The 20,625-nt window shown below is 45.9% G+C and overlaps 1 long non-coding RNA gene across 1 annotated transcript; it reads left to right on the top strand.

Annotated features, from left to right (window-relative positions):
• Window positions 1-1,185: 1,185 nt before the first annotated feature.
• LOC141152833 (uncharacterized) lies at window positions 1,186-12,669 on the top strand. The gene is made up of 5 exons (XR_012247162.1): window positions 1,186-1,309; window positions 2,352-2,506; window positions 2,980-3,163; window positions 3,905-4,044; window positions 12,553-12,669. It is a non-coding gene; the product is annotated as an uncharacterized lncRNA (long non-coding RNA).
• The last annotated feature ends 7,956 nt before the right edge of the window (window positions 12,670-20,625 follow it).

Below are 20,625 nucleotides of genomic sequence, written 5' to 3'. Positions count from 1 at the left end.
ACAAGGCCCCTTTAACCCTTTTGAAAAGACTGTTAATATTAAATGTGTAATAATTAGGGGCCCCGTTGGAGCTTTTGCATTGGGGCCCACAGGATTCACCTTACACCACTCGTTGTACTGCGCCCTTGGTCACGTTACGGATGCACCGAGGACTCTAATTTGCATAAAAAAATAAAACCCTTTTAATGAAAGACTGAGCAGCTAAGGGCCGCACTGCACGGACGGGGCTCATCCCCTACAGGACTTTGCAGTCGGGTTATACGCGTTTGGGCCATGACAGACGCGGTTTAAGTTGCCTATTGCTATTTTTCCCGTTGACTTCTATGATTTATGTATCAGTCACTTCTACACATAATCCTTTTTTAATAAAATGCCCAATGAACGGCCTGCGGGATGAGGGCAGTGGCACCACGTGATCAGGGAACGAGCCCAGATTCTGGCCGTGTGACCACGCGCTCGCCCCGGAGTTGGTGACTTCCCAGAACTTATTAATTCTAAACTGACCTTGAAAAATATTGTGTCTAATTAACAAGTCCGCCCTCATTGGGTGTAATGCTGCAGCTGTTGGCGGCCGTGCAGTTATCGGATTGGCCAGTGCTGAGAAATCCAGCATTACAATGACATGCAAATTAGCCTAGAAGTGCACTGGGGTGTGGTCAAATGATGGAGTGCATGACACGCCCCCGTGCACTTTCAGATCACTTTGCATGCTCGCTCACTACAGGGCAGGGATCAGGGTTATGTTAATGCTCCTGACAGGTCCCTTTAACCATGTGCTCTGCATCCACTACGCACCAACATGCTGGGACTTGTAGTTGCAAATCTCTCACATTTTCTTTACCTCTCCCATTGCTGCCTATACAGGGAAGAAGGAGTATAATGTTCATTCAATGCTAGAACTAGATATTTAGTTAAAATGTTATCTAAGGACAAGCTGCTGCTCTCTGTTATCAGCCAGCACACGTGGCTGCCGCCTCACAAGCTCAGTACTCCGCCAATAATAATCACCTATTAGAATGGGGCAGCTGTCAATCATAGGCTGACACAGTCACGTGATCATCTGGAGGCGGTGTCTGCTGCCCGTCACTAGAGGCCGCAGTGCGGCGGCCATATTGAAGAAGACTGATTGTAAGTACAGCGCAGGCGCATTACTGGGGGTCTGGAGACACTTTACTGCTGAAGCGTCTACCGGAAGTGACTGAATATAAGACAGGAAGTGACAAATATTTCTCTCTTTGCTCTCTCAGGCTCAGCAGCGCGTGACATTGATGGGTCTGTGGCGCAATCCTCCGCCATCTGCTCGGTCATGGTGGGTACACTGCTGGGAGCAGTGGATGGGGGGCTGCACTGCCGAGAGTAGGGGCCATGGGGGGGGGAAGGGGAGCTGCACTGCCGGGAGTAGGGGTCATGGGGGGGGGGGGGGCTTCACTGCCGGGAGTAGGGGTCATGAGGGGGTGATGGGGGGCTGCACTGCCGGGAGTAGGGGTCATGAGTGGGTCATGGGGGACCCGCACTGCCGGGAGTAGGGGTCATGAGGGGGTGATGAGGGAACTGCACTGCCGGAAGTAGGGTTCATGAGGGGGTGATGGGGGGCTGCACTGCCGGGAGTAGGGGTCATGGGGGGGCTTAACTGCCTAGAATAGAGGTCATGGGGGACCCGCACTGCCGGGAGTAGGGGTCATGGGGGACCTGCACTGCCGGAAGTAGGGGTCATGGGGGACCCGCACTGCCGGGAGTAGGGGTCATGAGGGGGTCATGGGGGACCCGCACTGCCGGGTCTAGGGGTCATGGGGGACCCGCACTGCCGGGTCTAGGGGTCATGGGGGACCCGCACTGCCGGGAGTAGGGGTCATGAGGGGGTGATGGGGGACCCGCATTGCCGGGAGTAGGGGTCATGGGGGACCCGCACTGCCGGGAGTAGGGGTCGTGAGGGGGGGGGGTGTTGGACCTCCACTGCCGGGAGTAGTGGTCGTGAGGGGGGGGGCGGAGTTGGACCTCCACTGCCGGGAGTAGTGGTCGTGAGGGGGGGGTGGTGTTGGACCTCCACTGCCGGGAGTAGTGGTTATGGGGGGGGGGGGGTGCTCCTGTCTGATGATTTACTGTGGACCCCCTGCATATTGTTATGGGGGGTCTCAGGGTCCATCCTCCCACAAAGGCGTGCCTGCAGACCGCTGTGATCCGTCGCTTAAGACCCGGAGGAAGAGCACATCGGAGCGGAGTCCTGCCGGCGGTGTCTCTCCATGAGATGTGCGCAGCGACTCTCCTCCCACAGCGGCCGCCATCATGTCATAGTCGAATCCTTAGACCCGTTTTCTACATTTAATGATTTAAATGTATTTTTTTCCATGCAGGTCTCCACCATCAAGATGGAAGCCGCATCAAGGGTTAAAGTGACTGAAAACCTTCACAGAAAGTCATCATGATGGCTACAAGGGCAGCTGTGAGCGAAGCTGTCAATCTCCCTGCAGCTCCGCCCACCCCGAGCTGCTCACGTCATAAGCGTCAGGTATGTGAGGAATTCCCCGGAGCCCCTTAGTATTGTGCCCCCTCCCACAAAGGCGTGCCTGCTGTATACTGTGAGCAGGTGCGTAAGAACCGGAGGCAGAGGAACAGGCGGAGGATTCCTGATACTGCCGGTGCCCCACGAGTGCTGTGCAGATGTCTCCCTCCTGACAGCTTCATATTGAGGGATATAGTAACTGCACCAGCAGAATAGTGAGCGCAGCTCTGGAGTATAATACAGCATGTAACTCAGGATTAGTAATACATGTACACCGTGACTGCACCAGCAGAATAGTGAGTGCAGCTCTGGAGTATAATACAGGAAGTAACTCAGGATCAGTAATGTATGTACACAGTGACTCCACCAGCAGAATAGTGAGTGCAGCTCTGGAGTATAATGCAGGATTTATCAGTGACTGACTCCACTATGAAGCTTATTTTCCTTGTGAAGTAAATGCTGATTAATTTCCTTTTCAGGTTCTTCTATAAATGACGTCCAGATGACAGTCGTCACATTGTGTCAGTGATGGAAGTCCTGGACTCTTCATTCCTTCCGCTCCTCCCAGGTTACAGAATTCTGTCTCTGAGCGGCTGAGAAGTGAAGGTCTTGTCTGGGTTGTCACCTCTGCACAGATAACAGTGGAGTAAAGCTGATATCCAGGTAACATCTCTTCTCCTGACGATGGGCACAGCTCCCCGCCCGAGCGTCTCCTGGCCCCATAAAGCTTCTTGTTTGGATCATCATTGTAATGTATCTGGCTGTGTGAACCCAAAACTGGTGGAATAATGTGGTAATGCCGCATTAGTCCGGAGATGGTGAATGTACCAGAGCCTGTCTGCTCGTGTTCTCCACCTTGGGGGTCGACGTTACTTAAAAACGTTTAAATTAAATTTTGTGGCCGCAGCAACTACATGGCGTCTACTATTACAGTGGGGATCATGGCCATCATGGGGGTCTAGTAGTCCAGTATGGGAGGGGCTGCACTGCCGGGAGTAGTTATCATGAGGGGGGGGGCCTGCACTGCCGGGAGTAGTTATGAGGGGGGGGCCTGCACTGCCGGGAGTAGTTATCATGAGGGGGGAACTGCACTGCTGGGAGTAGTGGTTATGGGGGGGGGGTTCTCCTGTCTGATGATTTACTGTGGACCCCCTGCATATTGTGTTATGGGTGGTCTCAGGGTCCATCCTCCCACAAAGGCGTGCCTGCAGACCACTGTGAGCTGGCGCGTAAGACCCGGAGGAAGAGCACATCGGAGCGGAGTCCTGCCGGCGGTGTCTCCCCATGAGATGTGCGCAGCGACTCTCCTCCCACAGCGGCCGCCATCATGTCATAGTCGCATCCTTAGACCCGTTTTCTACGTTTAATGATTTAAATGTACTTTTTTTTTTTTCCACCATCAAGATGGAAGCCGCATCAAGGGTTAAAGTGACTGAAAACCTTCACAGAAAGTCATCATGATGGCTACAAGGGCAGCTGTGAGCAAAGCTGTCAATCTCCCTGCAGCTCCGCCCACCCCGAGCTGCTCACGTCATAAGCGTCAGGTATGTGAGGAATTCCCCGGAGCCCCTTATTATTGTGCCCCCTCCCACAAAGGCGTGCCTGCTGTATACTGTGAGCAGGTGCGTAAGAACCGGAGGCAGAGGAACAGGCGGAGGATTCCTGATACTGCCGGTGCCCCACGAGTGCTGTGCAGATGTCTCCCTCCTGACAGCTTCATATTGAGGGATATAGTAACTGCACCAGCAGAATAGTGAGCGCAGCTCTGGAGTAAAATACAGCATGTAACTCGGGATTAGTAATGTATGTACACAGTGACTGCACCAGCAGAATAGTGAGCGCAGCTCTGGAGTATAATACAGGAGGTAACTCAGGATCAGTAATGTAATGTATGTACACAGTGACTGCACCAGCAGAATAGTGAGTGCAGCTCTGGAGTGTAATACAGGATGTAACTCAGGAACAGTAATGTACCCAGTGACTGCACCAGCAGAATAGTGAGTGCAGCTCCGGAGTGTAATACAGGATGTAACTCAGGATCAGTAATGTAATGTACCCAGTGACTGCACCAGCAGAATAGTGAGTGCAGCTCTGGAGTATAATACAGGATGTAACTCGGGATCAGTAATGTATGTACACAGTGACTGCACCAGCAGAATAGTGAGTGCAGCTCTGGAGTATAATACAGGAGGTAACTCAGGATCAGTAATGTAATGTATGTACACAGTGACTGCACCAGCAGAATAGTGAGTGCAGCTCTGGAGTATAATACAGGATGTAACTCGGGATCAGTAATGTATGTACACAGTGACTGCACCAGCAGAATAGTGAGTGCAGCTCTGGAGTATAATACAGGAGGTAACTCAGGATCAGTAATGTAATGTATGTACACAGTGACTCCACCAGCAGAATAGTGAGTGCAGCTCTGGAGTATAATACAGGAGGTAACTCAGGATCAGTAATGTAATGTATGTACACATTGACTGCACCAGCAGAATAGTGAGTGCAGCTCTGGAGTATAATACAGGATGTAACTAAGGATCAGTAATGTAATGTATGTACACAGTGACTGCACCAGCAGAATAGTGAGTGCAGCTCTGGAGTATAATACAGGATGTAACTAAGGATCAGTAATGTAATGTATGTACACAGTGACTGCACCAGCAGAATAGTGAGTGCAGCTCTGGAGTATAATACAGGATGTAACTCAGGATCAGTAATGTAATGTATGTACACAGTGACTGCACCAGCAGAATAGTGAGTGCAGCTCTGGAGTGTAATACAGGATGTAACTCAGGATCAGTACAGGATCAGTAATGTACCCAGTGACTGCACCAGCAGAATAGTGAGTGCAGCTCCGGAGTGTAATACAGGATGTAACTCAGGATCAGTAATGTAATGTATGTACACAGTGACTGCACCAGCAGAATAGTGAGTGCAGCTTTGGAGTATAATGCAGGATGTAACTCAGGATCAGTAATGTAATGTATGTACACAGTGACTGCACCAGCAGAATAGTGAGTGCAGCTCTGGAGTGTAATACAGGATGTAACTCAGGATCAGTAATGTAATGTATGTACACAGTGACTGCACCAGCAGAATAGTGAGTGCAGCTCCGGAGTGTAATACAGGATGTAACTCAGGATCAGTAATGTAATGTATGTACACAGTGACTGCACCAGCAGAATAGTGAGTGCAGCTCTGGAGTGTAATACAGGATGTAACTCAGGATCAGTAATGTAATGTATGTACCCAGTGACTGCACCAGCAGAATAGTGAGCGCAGCTCTGGAGTATAATGCAGGATGTAACTCAGGATCAGTAATGTAATGTATGTACACAGTGACTGCACCAGCAGAATAGTGAGTGCAGCTCTGGACTATAATACAGGATGTAACTCAGGATCAGTAATGTAATGTATGTACACAGTGACTGCACCAGCAGAATAGTGAGTGCAGCTCTGGAGTATAATACAGGATTTAACTCAGGATCAGTAATGTAATGTATGTACACAGTGACTGCACCAGCAGAATAGTGACTGCAGCTCTGGAGTGTAATACAGGAGGTAACTCAGGATCAGTAATGTAATGTATGTACACAGTGACTGCACCAGCAGAATAGTGAGTGCAGCTCTGGAGTATAATACAGGATGTAACTCAGGATGAGTAATGTAATGTATGTACACAGTGACTGCACCAGCAGAATAGTGAGTGCAGCTCTGGAGTATAATACAGGATGTAACTCAGGATCATTAATGTAATGTATGTACACAGTGACTGCACCAGCAGAATAGTGAGTGCAGCTCTGGAGTATAATACAGGATGTAACTCAGGATCAGTAATGTAATGTATTTACACAGTGACTGCACCAGCAGAATAGTGAGTGCAGCTCTGGAGTGTAATACAGGAGGTAACTCAGGATCAGTAATGTAATGTATGTACACTGACTGCACCAGCAGAATAGTGAGTGCAGCTCTGGAGTATAATACAGGATGTAACTCGGGATCATTAATGTAATGTATGTACACTGACTGCACCAGCAGAATAGTGAGTGCAGCTCTGGAGTATAATACAGGATGTAACTCAGGATCAGTAATGTAATGTATTTACACAGTGACTGCACCAGCAGAATAGTGAGTGCAGCTCTGGAGTGTAATACAGGAGGTAACTCAGGATCAGTAATGTATGTACACAGTGACTGCACCAGCAGAGTAGTGAGTGCAGCTCTGGAGTATAATACAGGATGTAACTCAGGATCAGTAATGTATGTACACAGTGACTGCACCAGTAGAATAGTGAGTGCAGCTCTGGAGTGTAATACAGGATGTAACTCAGGATCAGTACAGGATCAGTAATGTACCCAGTGACTGCACCAGCAGAATAGTGAGTGCAGCTCTGGAGTGTAATACAGGATGTAACTCAGGATCAGTAATGTAATGTACCCAGTGACTGCACCAGCAGAATAGTGAGTGCAGCTTTGGAGTATAATACAGGATGTAACTCAGGATCAGTAATGTATGTACACAGTGACTGCACCAGCAGAATAGTGAGTGCAGCTCTGGAGTATAATACAGGATGTAACTCAGGATCAGTAATGTATGTACACAGCGACTGCACCAGCAGAATAGTGAGTGCAGCTCTGGAGTATAATACAGGATGTAACTCAGGATCAGTAATGTAATGTATGTACACAGTGACTGCACCAGCAGAATAGTGAGTGCAGCTCTGGACTATAATACAGGATGTAACTCAGGATCAGTAATGTAATGTATGTACACAGTGACTGCACCAGCAGAATAGTGAGTGCAGCTCTGGAGTATAATACAGGATGTAACTCAGGATCAGTCATGTATTGTATGTACACAGTGACTGCACAAGCAGAATAGTGAGTGCAGCTCTGGAGTATAATACAGGATGTAACTCAGGATCAGTAATGTAATGAATGTACACAGCAACTGCACCAGCAGAATAGTGACTGCAGCTCTGGAGTATAATACAGGATGTAACTCAGGATCCGTAATGTAATGTATGTACACAGTGACTGCACCAGCAGAATAGTGAGTGCAGCTCTGGAGTATAATACAGGATGTAACTCGGGATCAGTAATGTAATGTATGTACACAGTGACTGCACCAGCAGAATAGTGACTGCAGCTCTGGAGTATAATACAGGATGTAACTCAGGATCAGTGATGTAATGTATGTACACAGTGACTGCACCAGCAGAATAGTGAGTGCTGCTCTGGAGTATAATACAGGATGTAACTCAGGATCAGTAATGTAATGTATGTACACAGTGACTGCACCAGCAGAATAGTGAGTGCAGCTCTGGAGTATAATACAGGATGTAACTCAGGATCAGTAATGTAATGTATGTACACAGTGACTGCACCAGCAGAATAGTGAGTGCAGCTCTGGGGTATAATACAGGATAGCACTCAGGATCAGTGATGTAATGTATGTACACAGTGACTGCACCAGCAGAATAGTGAGTGCAGATCTGGGGTATAATACAGGATGTAACTCAGGATCAGTAATGTAATGTATGTACACAGTGACTGCACCAGCAGAATAGTGAGTGCAGCTCTGGAGTATAATACAGGATGTAACTCAGACTCAGTGATGTAATGTATGTACACAGTGACTGCACCAGCAGAATAGTGAGTGCTGCTCTGGAGTATAATACAGGATGTAACTCAGGATCAGTAATGTAATGAATGTACACAGCAACTGCACCAGCAGAATAGTGAGTGCAGCTCTGGAGTATAATACAGGATGTAACTCAGGATCAGTAATGTAATGTATGTACACAGTGACTGCACCAGCAGAATAGTGAGTGCAGCTCTGGACTATAATACAGGATGTAACTCAGGATCAGTAATGTAATGTATGTACACAGTGACTGCACCAGCAGAATAGTGAGTGCAGCTCTGGACTATAATACAGGATGTAACTCAGGATCAGTAATGTAATGTATGTACACAGCAACTGCACCAGCAGAATAGTGAGTGCTGCTCTGGAGTATAATACAGGATGTAACTCAGGATCAGTGATGTAATGTATGTACACAGTGACTGCACCAGCAGAATAGTGAGTGCTGCTCTGGAGTATAATACAGGATGTAACTCAGGATCAGTAATGTAATGTATGTACACAGTGACTGCACCAGCATAATAGTGAATGCAGCTCTGGAGTATAATACAGGATGTAACTCAGGATCAGTAATGTAATGTATGTACACAGTGACTGCACCAGCAGAATAGTGAGTACAGCTCTGGAGTATAATACAGGATGTAACTCAGGATCAGTAATGTATGTACACAGTGACTGCACCAGCAGAATAGTGAGTGCAGCTCTGGAGTATAATACAGGATGTAACTCAGGATCAGTAATGTATGTACACAGTGACTGCACCAGCAGAATAGTGACTGCAGCTCTGCAGTATAATACATGATGTAACTCAGGATCAGTAATGTATGTACACAGTGACTGCACCAGCAGAATAGTGAGTGCAGCTCTGGAGTATAATACAGGATGTAACTCAGGATCAGTAATGTAATGTATGTACACAGTGACTGCACCAGCAGAATAGTGAGTGCAGCTCCGGAGTGTAATACAGGATGTAACTCAGGATCAGTAATGTAATGTACCCAGTGACTGCACCAGCAGAATAGTGAGTGCAGCTCTGGAGTGTAATACAGGATGTAACTCAGGATCAGTACAGGATCAGTAATGTATGTACACAGTGATTGCACCAGCAGAATAGTGTGTGCTGCTCTGGAGTATAATACAGGATGTAACTCAGGATCAGTAATGTAATGTATGTACACAGTGACTGCACCAGCAGAATAGTGAGTGCAGCTCTGGAGTATAATACAGGATGTAACTCAGGATCAGTAATGTAATGTATGTACACAGTGACTGCACCAGCAGAATAGTGAGTGCAGCTCTGGAGTATAATACAGGATGTAACTCAGGATCAGTAATGTATGTACACAGTGACTGCACCAGCAGAATAGTGAGTGCAGCTCTGGAGTATAATACAGGATGTAACTCAGGATCAGTAATGTATGTACACAGTGACTGCACCAGCAGAATAGTGAGTGCAGCTCTGGAGTATAATACAGGATGTAACTCAGGATCAGTAATGTAATGTATGTACACAGTGACTGCACCAGCAGAATAGTGAGTGCAGCTCTGGAGTATAATACAGGATGTAACTCAGGATCCGTAATGTAATGTATGTACACAGTGACTGCACCAGCAGAATAGTGACTGCAGCTCTGGAGTGTAATACAGGATGTAACTCAGGATCAGTAATGTATGTACACAGTGACTGCACCAGCAGAATAGTGAGTGCAGCTCTGGAGTATAATACAGGATGTAACTCAGGATCAGTAATGTAATGTATGTTCACAGTGACTGCACCAGCAGAATAGTGAGTGCAGCTCTGGGGTATAATACAGGATGTAACTCAGGATCAGTAATGTATGTACACAGTGACTGCACCAGCAGAATAGTGAGTGCAGCTCTGGAGTATAATACAGGATGTAACTCAGGATCAGTAATGTATGTACACAGTGACTGCACCAGCAGAATAGTGAGTGCAGCTCTGGAGTATAATACAGGATGTAACTCAGGATCAGTTATGTATGTACACAGTGACTGCACCAGCAGAATAGTGAGTGCAGCTCCGTAGTGTAATACAGGATGTAACTCAGGATCAGTAATGTAATGTACCCAGTGACTGCACCAGCAGAATAGTGAGTGCAGCTCTGGAGTATAATACAGGATGTAACTCAGGATCAGTAATGTATGTACACAGTGACTGCACCAGCAGAATAGTGAGTGCAGCTCTGGAGTATAATACAGGATGTAACTCAGGATCAGTAATGTAATGTATGTACACAGTGACTGCACCAGCAGAATAGTGAGTACAGCTCTGGAGTGTAATACAGGATGTAACTCAGGATCAGTACAGGATCAGTAATGTATGTACACAGTGATTGCACCAGCAGAATAGTGAGTGCTGCTCTGGAGTATAATACAGGATGTAACTCAGGATCTGTAATGTAATGTATGTACACTGACTGCACCAGCAGAATAGTGAGTGCAGCTCTGGAGTATAATACAGGATGTAACTCAGGATCAGTAATGTAATGTATGTACACAGTGACTACACCAGCAGAATAGTGAGTGCAGCTCTGGAGTATAATACAGGATGTAACTTAGGATCAGTAATGTAATGTATGTACACAGTGACTTCACCAGCAGAATAGTGAGTGCAGCTCTGGAGTATAATACAGGATGTAACTTAGGATCAGTAATGTAATGTACGTACACAGTGACTGCACCAGCAGAATAGTAAGTGCAGCTCTGGAGTATAATACAGGATGTAACCCAGGATCAGTAATGTAATGTAATGTATGTACACAGTGACTTCACCAGCAGAATAGTGAGTGCAGCTCTGGAGTATAATACAGGAGGTAACTCAGGATCAGTAATGTAATGTATGTACACAGTGACTGCCCCAGCAGAATAGTGAGTGCAGCTCTGAAGTATAATACAGGATGTAACTCAGTATCAGTAATGTATGTACACAGTGACTTCACCAGCAGAATAGTGAGTGCAGCTCTGGAGTATAATACAGGATGTAACTTAGGATCAGTAATGTAATGTACGTACACAGTGACTGCACCAGCAGAATAGTAAGTGCAGCTCTGGAGTGTAATACAGGATGTAACCCAGGATCAGTAATGTAATGTATGTACACAGTGACTGCACCAGCAGAATAGTGAGCGCAGCTCTGGAGTATAATACAGGATGTAACTCAGGATCCGTAATGTAATGTATGTACACAGTGACTGCACCAGCAGAATAGTGAGTGCAGCTCCGGAGTGTAATACAGGATGTAACTCAGGATCAGTAATGTAATGTACCCAGTGACTGCACCAGCAGAATAGTGAGTGCAGCTCTGGAGTGTAATACAGGATGTAACTCAGGATCAGTACAGGATCAGTAATGTATGTACACAGTGATTGCACCAGCAGAATAGTGTGTGCTGCTCTGGAGTATAATACAGGATGTAACTCAGGATCTGTAATGTAATGTATGTACACTGACTGCACCAGCAGAATAGTGAGTGCAGCTCTGGAGTATAATACAGGATGTAACTCAGGATCAGTAATGTAATGTATGTACACAGTGACTACACCAGCAGAATAGTGAGTGCAGCTCTGGAGTATAATACAGGATGTAACTTAGGATCAGTAATGTAATGTACGTACACAGTGACTGCACCAGCAGAATAGTAAGTGCAGCTCTGGAGTATAATACAGGATGTAACCCAGGATCAGTAATGTAATGTATGTACACAGTGACTTCACCAGCAGAATAGTGAGTGCAGCTCTGAAGTATAATACAGGATGTAACTCAGGATCAGTAATGTATGTACACAGTGACTTCACCAGCAGAATAGTGAGTGCAGCTCTGGAGTATAATGCAGTATTTATCAGTGACTCACTCCATTATGAAGCTTATTTTCCTTGTGAAGTAACTGCTGATTAATCTAATAAATGGCGTCCAGATGACGGTCGTCACATTGTGTCAGTGATGGAAGTCCTACCGGAGCCTCACTGCTCCACTGCTCGTGTTCTCCTCCTTGGGGGTTAACGTTAATTGACGACGTATACATGAAATTTTGTGGCTGCAGCAAGTACATGGCGTCTACTATTAAACAGCAGGGATCATGGCCAACGTGGGGTCGAGTATTCCAGTATGGAGTGCCTATAAAATATATATTTTTTTCTTATACCACCATAGTGATATAATATAATTTTATAGTTATATATTAAAGTCCCTTTTATGAAGTCTGCAATAAGGGAGAGGAGACGGTTTCCTGCATGGTTTTTAATGTCTAGAGGTTTCTTTTGCCCTGCGATCATGGACTGCTCTTCTTACCAAGTTATAACAACCCCTGATATCACTTACACTCCCATCGTTGTGTTGATGAAGGGTCAGGACTGTTTGATAATTCTGCTTTTTGTTTTTTTTAGGTTGAAGTATGAAGATCTGAAGAGGAAACTTGAGAAAAACCTTTCTAGAAGAAAACAAATTGTTCCAGCGTCTTGTAAAACTGCTCAGAGCATATAATAAAGGCCGAGCTGCCGTCAGATGAGTTTGTTTGGTCTTTGATACTTGTGACGTAATAATAAAGTCAAGTTCGCGTTGCCTGAAAATGGCGCCGTGGAATCTGCCTAAAAATCCATCCTGGGGTCGGCACGTGTTATCTGTTACTTGCAGCTAAAATCAATGAAATTTAACACAAATTGCATTGAAATCTTGTGATAAATCCACGGCACATTATTAACCCCTGCTGGCACTGTCCAGCGTTTGGTTGCAGAGTTTCGGTTTGGATTCTGCAGCCTGGACCCAGTGCGACTTCTCCCTATCACCAGGGGGCTGATGATTCACATCGAATTAAAAGGCAAAGTCATCAAGACTGAGGATTTATGCACCGGTCCTGATCTGGAGCCGCTCCGTGTACTTGGTGGTTGAATTTGGAGCGCGGCCGTGCACCAGAGCTGGGATCTGCTTCTCTCGTAGACTGGAGGAGATTTCTATTGTGCTGCTTTAATGTCCAAAAAAATATGGTGCTGGTGAAAAATACCAAACACTTGCAAAATTTAGCGCCTTTCACACGTTGCAAGGTTTTTAGAAGCAAGATTAGTCAGGAAATGAAACAATCTTAAGATTATACAAAAAAAATTTTATTGCACACAAGTAAATGTGTAATGACAATGTAGGAGACAGGTGCACACAATAATAGAAACAGTAAAAATAACATAAGCAGCTGGACCTCCACGTACTGGGTAATTATGGAATGTATGTCCTAGTATGAACCAGGGGTTCGTAGATTAAGACAATTTAATTGGAAATTAATCGACTCATTAGATAAAGTGCTAAATATTCAAACCATCCAACAATGTCTAACTCTCACCATGCAACTTAGCAAAGTGCAGAACACTAATAGTATATTCCCCATAACTACTCAGCCCTCCTCCTCCATAACCAACTTCTCCACCATAACACAAGATCAACTTTCCTCTACTCTCCAGATCACATCTCACCACCTGTGAACTCAACGTCATCTTTTCCCACCTCATCCCAAACCTCACCACAGACGGTCCTATCTTGGATCTCCTCATACCTAACAGACCGGACATTCAGCGTCTCCCACTCACGCACCACCTTCTCATCTCACCTCCTATCTGTGGGTGTCCCCCAAGGTTCAGTTCTAGGACCCCTGCTCTTCTCCATCTACACCTTCGGCCTGGGACAGTCCATAGAGTCCCGCGGCTTTCAGTATCACCTCTATGCTAAAACTCAACATGCATAAAACAGAATTCATCATCTTTCCACCATCTCACTCAGCCCCCCCATCTGACCTATCCATCAAAGTCAATGGCTGCCCACCCTCCCCAGTCCCACAAGCTCGCTGCCTCGGGGTAACCCTGGACTCTGATCTCTCCTTCAAACCTCATATCCAAGCCCTTTCCACTTCGTGCCGACTCCAACTCAAAAATATTTCCCAGATCCGCACATTCCTCAACCACGAATCTGCAAAACCCCCTAGTGCACGCCCTCATCATCTCCTGCTTCGACTACTGCAACCTCCTGCTCTGTGGCCTCCACTCTTGCACCCCTCCAATCTATCCTAGACTCTGCTGCCCGACTAATCCAACTGTCCCCCCGCTATTCCCCGGCCTCCCCCCTCTGTCAATCCCATCACTGGCTCCTCATTACCCATAGACTCCAGTCCAAAACCCTAACCACGGCATACAAAGCCATCCACAACCTGTCTCCTCCATACCTCTGTGACCTTGTCTCCCGGTACATACCAGCACGCAGCCTCCGACAAGCCTACAACCTGCAGTAACCACCGCTCCACCATACCGCTGCACGACCAGCTCTGCCCTCACCTACTGTATCCTCACCCATCCCATGTAGGCTGTGAGCCCTCGCGGGCAGGGTCCTCGCTCCTCCATATCGCTGCACGACCAGCTGTACCCTCACCTACTGTATCCTCACCCATCCCTTGTAGACTGTGAGCCCTCGCGGGCAGGGTCCTCGCTCCACCATACCGCTGCACGACCAGCCCTACCCTCACCTACTGTATCCTCACCCATCCCTTGTAGATTGTGAGCCCTCGCGGGCAGGGTCCTCGCTCCACCATACCACTGCACGACCAGCTCTACCCTCACCTACTGTATCCTCACCCACCCCCTGTAGACTGTGAGCCCTCGCGGGCAGGGTCCTCGCTCCACCATACCACTACACGACCAGCTCTACCCTCACCTACTGTATCCTCACCCATCCCTTGTAGACTGTGAGCCCTCGCGGGCAGGGTCCTCGCTCCACCATACCACTACACGACCAGCTCTACCCTCACCTACTGTATCCTCACCCATCCCTTGTAGACTGTGAGCCCTCGCGGGCAGGGTCCTCGCTCCACCATACCACTGCACGACCAGCCCTACCCTCACCTACTGTATCCTCACCCATCCCTTGTAGACTGTGAGCCCTCGCGGGCAGGGTCCTCGCTCCACCATACCGCTGCACGACCAGCCCTACCCTCACCTACTGTATCCTCACCCATCCCTTGTAGACTGTGAGCCCTCGCGGGCAGGGTCCTCGCTCCTCCTGTACCTGTCGCTGACTTGTATTGTTCAAGATTATTATACTTTTTTTTATTATGTATACCCTGATCACATGTAAAGCGCCATGGAAAGAAAGGGGCTATAATAATTATAATAACATACAATGTTTCAACATTCAGATCACAGGTATATAGATGTACATAATAGGAATTGAAATATTTGTTAATTCCTATTTGAATAACCATATAGGGAATACAGTAGTGTTCAAAATACTAGCAGTCCAATGTGACTGACCAGATTAATCACTGTTTTTGGTATAAATTATATCACCACATGTCAAACAATTTACCAGTTGGTGCAGTAGATTCTAAGAAAACCACCAGACTCCGCATTCATGATCTGCAGGTATTTGACTGTGTATGCAAATAATTAATTGTACGGGGGGTGTTCAATATAATAGCAGTGTGGAGGTCAATTAGTGAGGTCAATCATTCTGTGAGGAAACCATTGTGAATCAGGTGGCCTTAATTTAAGGGTGAAGCCAGCACATGTTGTACCTGCATTTCTCCTTGAAAGCCTGAGAAATATGGGTCGTATGAGACATTGTCCAGAACAGCGTACTTTGATGAAAAGGTTGAATGGAGAGGGTAAAACTTATAAAGAAGTGCAGACAATGACAGGCTGTTCAGCTAAAATTATCTCCAATGTTTTATAATGGAAAGCAAAACCAGAGAGACATGGAAGAAAACGGAAGACTACCATTCATAGGATGGAAGAATAGCCAGAATGGCAAAGACTCAGCCAATGATCAGCTCCAGGATGATCACAGACAGTCTCCAGTTACCTGTGAGGACTGTGACAGTTAGAAGACGCCTGTGTGAAGCTAATCTCTAAGCAAGAAGTCCCTGCACTATTAAAAAAAAGACATGTACTGAAGCGGATACAATCTGCCAAAGAACACATCAACTGGTCTAAAGAGAAATGGAGAAACATTTTGTGGACTGATGAAAGTAAAATTGTTCTTTTTGGGTCCAAGGGCCACAGACAGTTCATCAGACAAACCCCAAACTCTGCATACAAGCCACAGTACAGACAGTGAAGCATGGTGGAAGCATCATGATATGGGCATGTTTCTCTTACTATGGTGCTGGACCTATTTACCACATACCCGGGATCATGGACCAGTTTGCATATATTGAGGTCATGTCTTACACTGAAGAGGATATGTCCTTGAAATGGGTGTTTCACCAAGACAACGACCCTAAACGCAGCAGTAAACGAGCAAAATCTTGGTTCCAGTCCAATAAAATTGAGGTTATGGAGCGGCCAGCCCAATCCATGGACCTTAATCTGATAGAGCACTTGTGGGGGGACATCAAAAATGCCGTTTCTGAGGCAAAGCCAACAAATGCCAATAAATTGTGGGATGTAGTGAAAGCCTCCTGGGCCGGAATAACAGCTGACAGGAGCCAGAAGTTGGTTGACTCTATGCAACATAGATGCGAAGCAGCTCTAAAAAACTGGGTACACACCTAAATATTAGGTTAGTGATTCACAGGAATATTAAATCCTCAAAAAAAGACATATTGTGAGTTGGTAAAGACAAATGCAGACACTGCTATTTTTTAGAACAGAACAATGTTCATTTTTTGAGGTTAAATCATGGTACTTGCGCTGGATGTATAAGGCGTAGGATAAAAGGCGTAAAATATATATATAAGTGACAACAATAATTTAAAACAGATTCGTAATTTTATTAAAGGGATGTTCACAATATTAGGTAAGGGAGGGGAATTTTAATAATAAAACACAATTTGTTAAAATTGAATCTGTTTTAAATTATTGTCACATATATACAGTACAGACCAAAAGTTTGGACACACCTTCTCATTTAAAGATTTTTCTGTATTTTCATGACTATGAAAATTGTACATTCACACTGAAGGCATCAAAACTATGAATTACCACATGTGGAATTATATACTTAACAAAAAAGTGTGAAACAACTGAAAATATGTCTTATATTCTAGATTCTTCCAAGTAGCCCCCTTTTGCTTTGATGACTGCTTTGCACACTCTTGGCATTCTCTTGATGAGCTTCAAGAGGTAGTCACCGGAAATGGTCTTCCAACAATCTTGAAGGAGTTCCCAGAGATGCTTAGCACTTGTTGGCCCTTTTGCCTTCACTCTGCGGTCCAGCTCACCCCAAACAATCTCGATTGGGTTCAGGTCTGGTGACTGTGGAGGCCAGGTCATCTGGCGTAGCCCCCCATCACTCTCCTTCTTGGTCTAATAGCCCTTACACAGCCTGGAGGTGTGTTTGGGGTCATTGTCCTGTTGAAAAATAAATGATGGTCCAACTAAACGCAAACCGGATGGAATAGCATGCCGCTGCAAGATGCTGTGGTAGCCATGCTGGTTCAGTATGCCTTCAATTTTGAATAAATCCCCAACAGTGTCACCAGTAAAGCCCCCCCACACCATCACACCTCCTCCTCCATGCTTCACGGTGGGAACCAGGCATGTAGAGTCCATCCGTTCACCTTTTCTGCGTCTCACAACCAAAGATCTCAAATTTGGACTCATCAGACCAAAGCACAGATTTCCACTGGTCTAATGTCCATTCCTTGTGTTCTTTAGCCCAAACAAGTCTCTTCTGCTTGTTGCCGGTCCTTAGCAGTGGTTTCCTAGCAGCTATTTTACCATGAAGGCCTGCTGCACAAAGTCTCCTCTTAACAGTTGTTGTAGAGATGTGTCTGCTGCTAGAACTTTGTGTGGCATTGACCTGGTCTCTAATCTGAGCTGCTGTTAACCTGTGATTTCTGAGGCTGGTGTCTCCGATAAACTTATCCTCAGAAGCAGAGGTGACTCTTGGTCTTCCTTTCCTGGGGCGGTCCTCATGTGAGCCAGTTTCTTTGTAGCGCTTGATGGTTTTTGCAGCTGCACTTGGGGACACTTTCAAAGTTTGCCCAATTTTTCGCACTGACTGACCTTCATTTCTTAAAGTAATGATGGCCACTTGTTTTTCTTTACTTAGCTGCTTTTTTCTTGCCATAATACAAATTCTAACAGTCTATTCAGTAGGACTATCAGCTGTGTATCCACCTGACTTCTGCACAGCACAACTGATGGTCCCAACCCCATTTATAAGGCAAGAAATCCCACTTATTAAACCTGACAGGGCACACCTGTGAAGTGAAGACCATTTCCGGTGAAGACCTCTTGAAGCTCATCAAGAGAATGCCAAGAGTGTGCAAAGCAGTCATCAAAGCAAAAGGTGGCTACTCTGAAGAACCTAGAATATAAGACATATTTTCAGTTGTTTCACACTTTTTTGTTAAGTATATAATTCCACATGTGGTAATTCATAGTTTTGATGCCTTCAGTGTGAATGTACAATTTTCAAAGTCATGAAAATACAGAAAAATCTTTAAATGAGAAGGTGTGTCCAAACTTTTGGTCTGTACTGTATATTTTATGCCTTTTATCCTACGCCTTATACATCCAGCGCAATTACCATGATTTTACCTCCTATTTTATAATTTGACAATCTGGTTGGTTGCATTGCTTGCAGCAGGTGTTTTAGGCAGACCTACCAGCGCCACCACCCTCTTTTTAATGTTCATTTTTTTTATATTTTCTGTGAAGTAGTTAAAGATAATCTACATTTCTCTTCATGTTTTGAATTAGAAAACGGTGTGCAGTGTTCCCATGCTGGAAATAAAAACTAGGATAAGATTGTGTGCTTAACTCATGTATTTGAACACGCTGCTATTGTTTTGAACACTACTGTATATATGTGCATATAGAAATGTCAAACCTACATCACTCACGCTCATATAATGTATAGAAAGTGTGCTCTCCAATTGAAAATAACTATATGGTAACCAGAGCTAACGAGATAGCCTGGTGTAATGAGCATATAGTCATAATGTAATAATAAAGTAATGTGAACTGTAGTAAAACAAAATACTTTATAAGGTCTAAGCAGGGTGTGTGGCGCCCACCCCGACGCGTGTTTTGGTGCATACCTTTGTCGGGGTGGCGTCATACTGCGACCAGGAGTTGAAGCAGGTGTCCACAGCCAATGAGACAGGACCGGATCTGTGCGGATGTATCTGCTCCCAGGAGGGACCCAGAAGTCAACCGTCACCCACGTCATGTGACTAGACATCATCGAGACCCTTACTGATACAGGCGCCGGAGGAAACCCGGGGCACAGGGAATGCATGCGCATGAACCAGCCCCATCAGATCAGTGTAGGAAAGAATGAATAACATTGTCAGACTGGCGCACAATGGAATAATGCACTACATAAGCATAGACACTATACAGTGCAAATCCACGTAGTATAGGTGATCATATAAAGATCAACATCACACAGAGAGGAAACAAGCAGGTGGCAGCTGTATATAAATGGTTGGACGTCCTGGTGCATGGTTTGAACAGTCATCCTGTGCCGACACAGTCCCCTTAAGCACACAGAGCAATGATTGGGCTCAGTTCTATATAATATCAGGACTAGTGATGGCGTGTGGCCCTTTAATGAGGCTTTATCTGCAGGTTCACGTACAGATGGTCAGATGTGGCCGTGTCTCTGCCGCCGTCTGCAGCTGGTCACAGTCTACGGGGCTGATCTGGTATTCTCCGGGGCTCAGGATGTAGCGGGGGGGGGGGGTGTCACTACGAGGGGGATTCCATTCACTGACAGGAAGCAGAGACCTGGAAAGCGGTGATAAATGACACATAATGTGTCTGAAAGTTACACAACTTAGTGTCCAGCGGTTTCACAGTTACTTATGTGACCTAAATATGAAATAACAGAAGGGACGAGGTGACGCCTCTCGCTGCTGTCCTACAAGTAGGGAAAGTCCCACCAGGCAGATCTGCAAAACCTGAAGTGGAAAAGAAACGCGCAAAAGACTGATCATGTGAACAGGGCCGTGGTGTCACCTTAGAAATGAGCAGGAAGCGTCACTGTGGGCCGGGATCACCCTACAGAAGCCAAGAGTGGGGCCAGACGGCTGTTATACAGGGGCCCATGGTGGTCTGCCCCAGCTGGCAATGTGCGCGTTATACGGCGCTGCCTCCGGTGTTACACAGCCGGCACACTGCTGCCATCATTCTTCTCAAGAAAGTCGTACAAAGCCCAATATGGTAACGATACAAACAGCAGCTCGTAACAAATAAAAACAAGACTCGAATCAGACAGAAAAATAAAATAAAGCTATAAGGAAAAGTTGGAATCTGTCTCCGTAGAGGCTACAAAGATCTGAATCAGCTATAGCTGTATAACTACACATAGAGCCATCACATTCTCTGATCTTCAGTCTATTCCTGAACAATATCAATGAGAAATGGAGACGGATAACTCGCGGAATGAAGGAACAATCCCAACTACAGGGGCACTTGCCCACAACAAAGATGGCGGCGAAGTCTGAACTCGACTATAGATTATCAGCCTTCGTG

Source organism: Phyllobates terribilis, unplaced genomic scaffold (assembly GCF_046119375.1).
Source record: "Phyllobates terribilis strain yellow unplaced genomic scaffold, ASM4611937v1 Scaffold_7__3_contigs__length_470593459, whole genome shotgun sequence".
Classification (NCBI taxonomy): domain Eukaryota; kingdom Metazoa; phylum Chordata; class Amphibia; order Anura; family Dendrobatidae; genus Phyllobates; species Phyllobates terribilis.
Note: the sequence above shows the minus strand (reverse complement) of the source record. Positions and strands in the feature narration are given on the sequence as shown.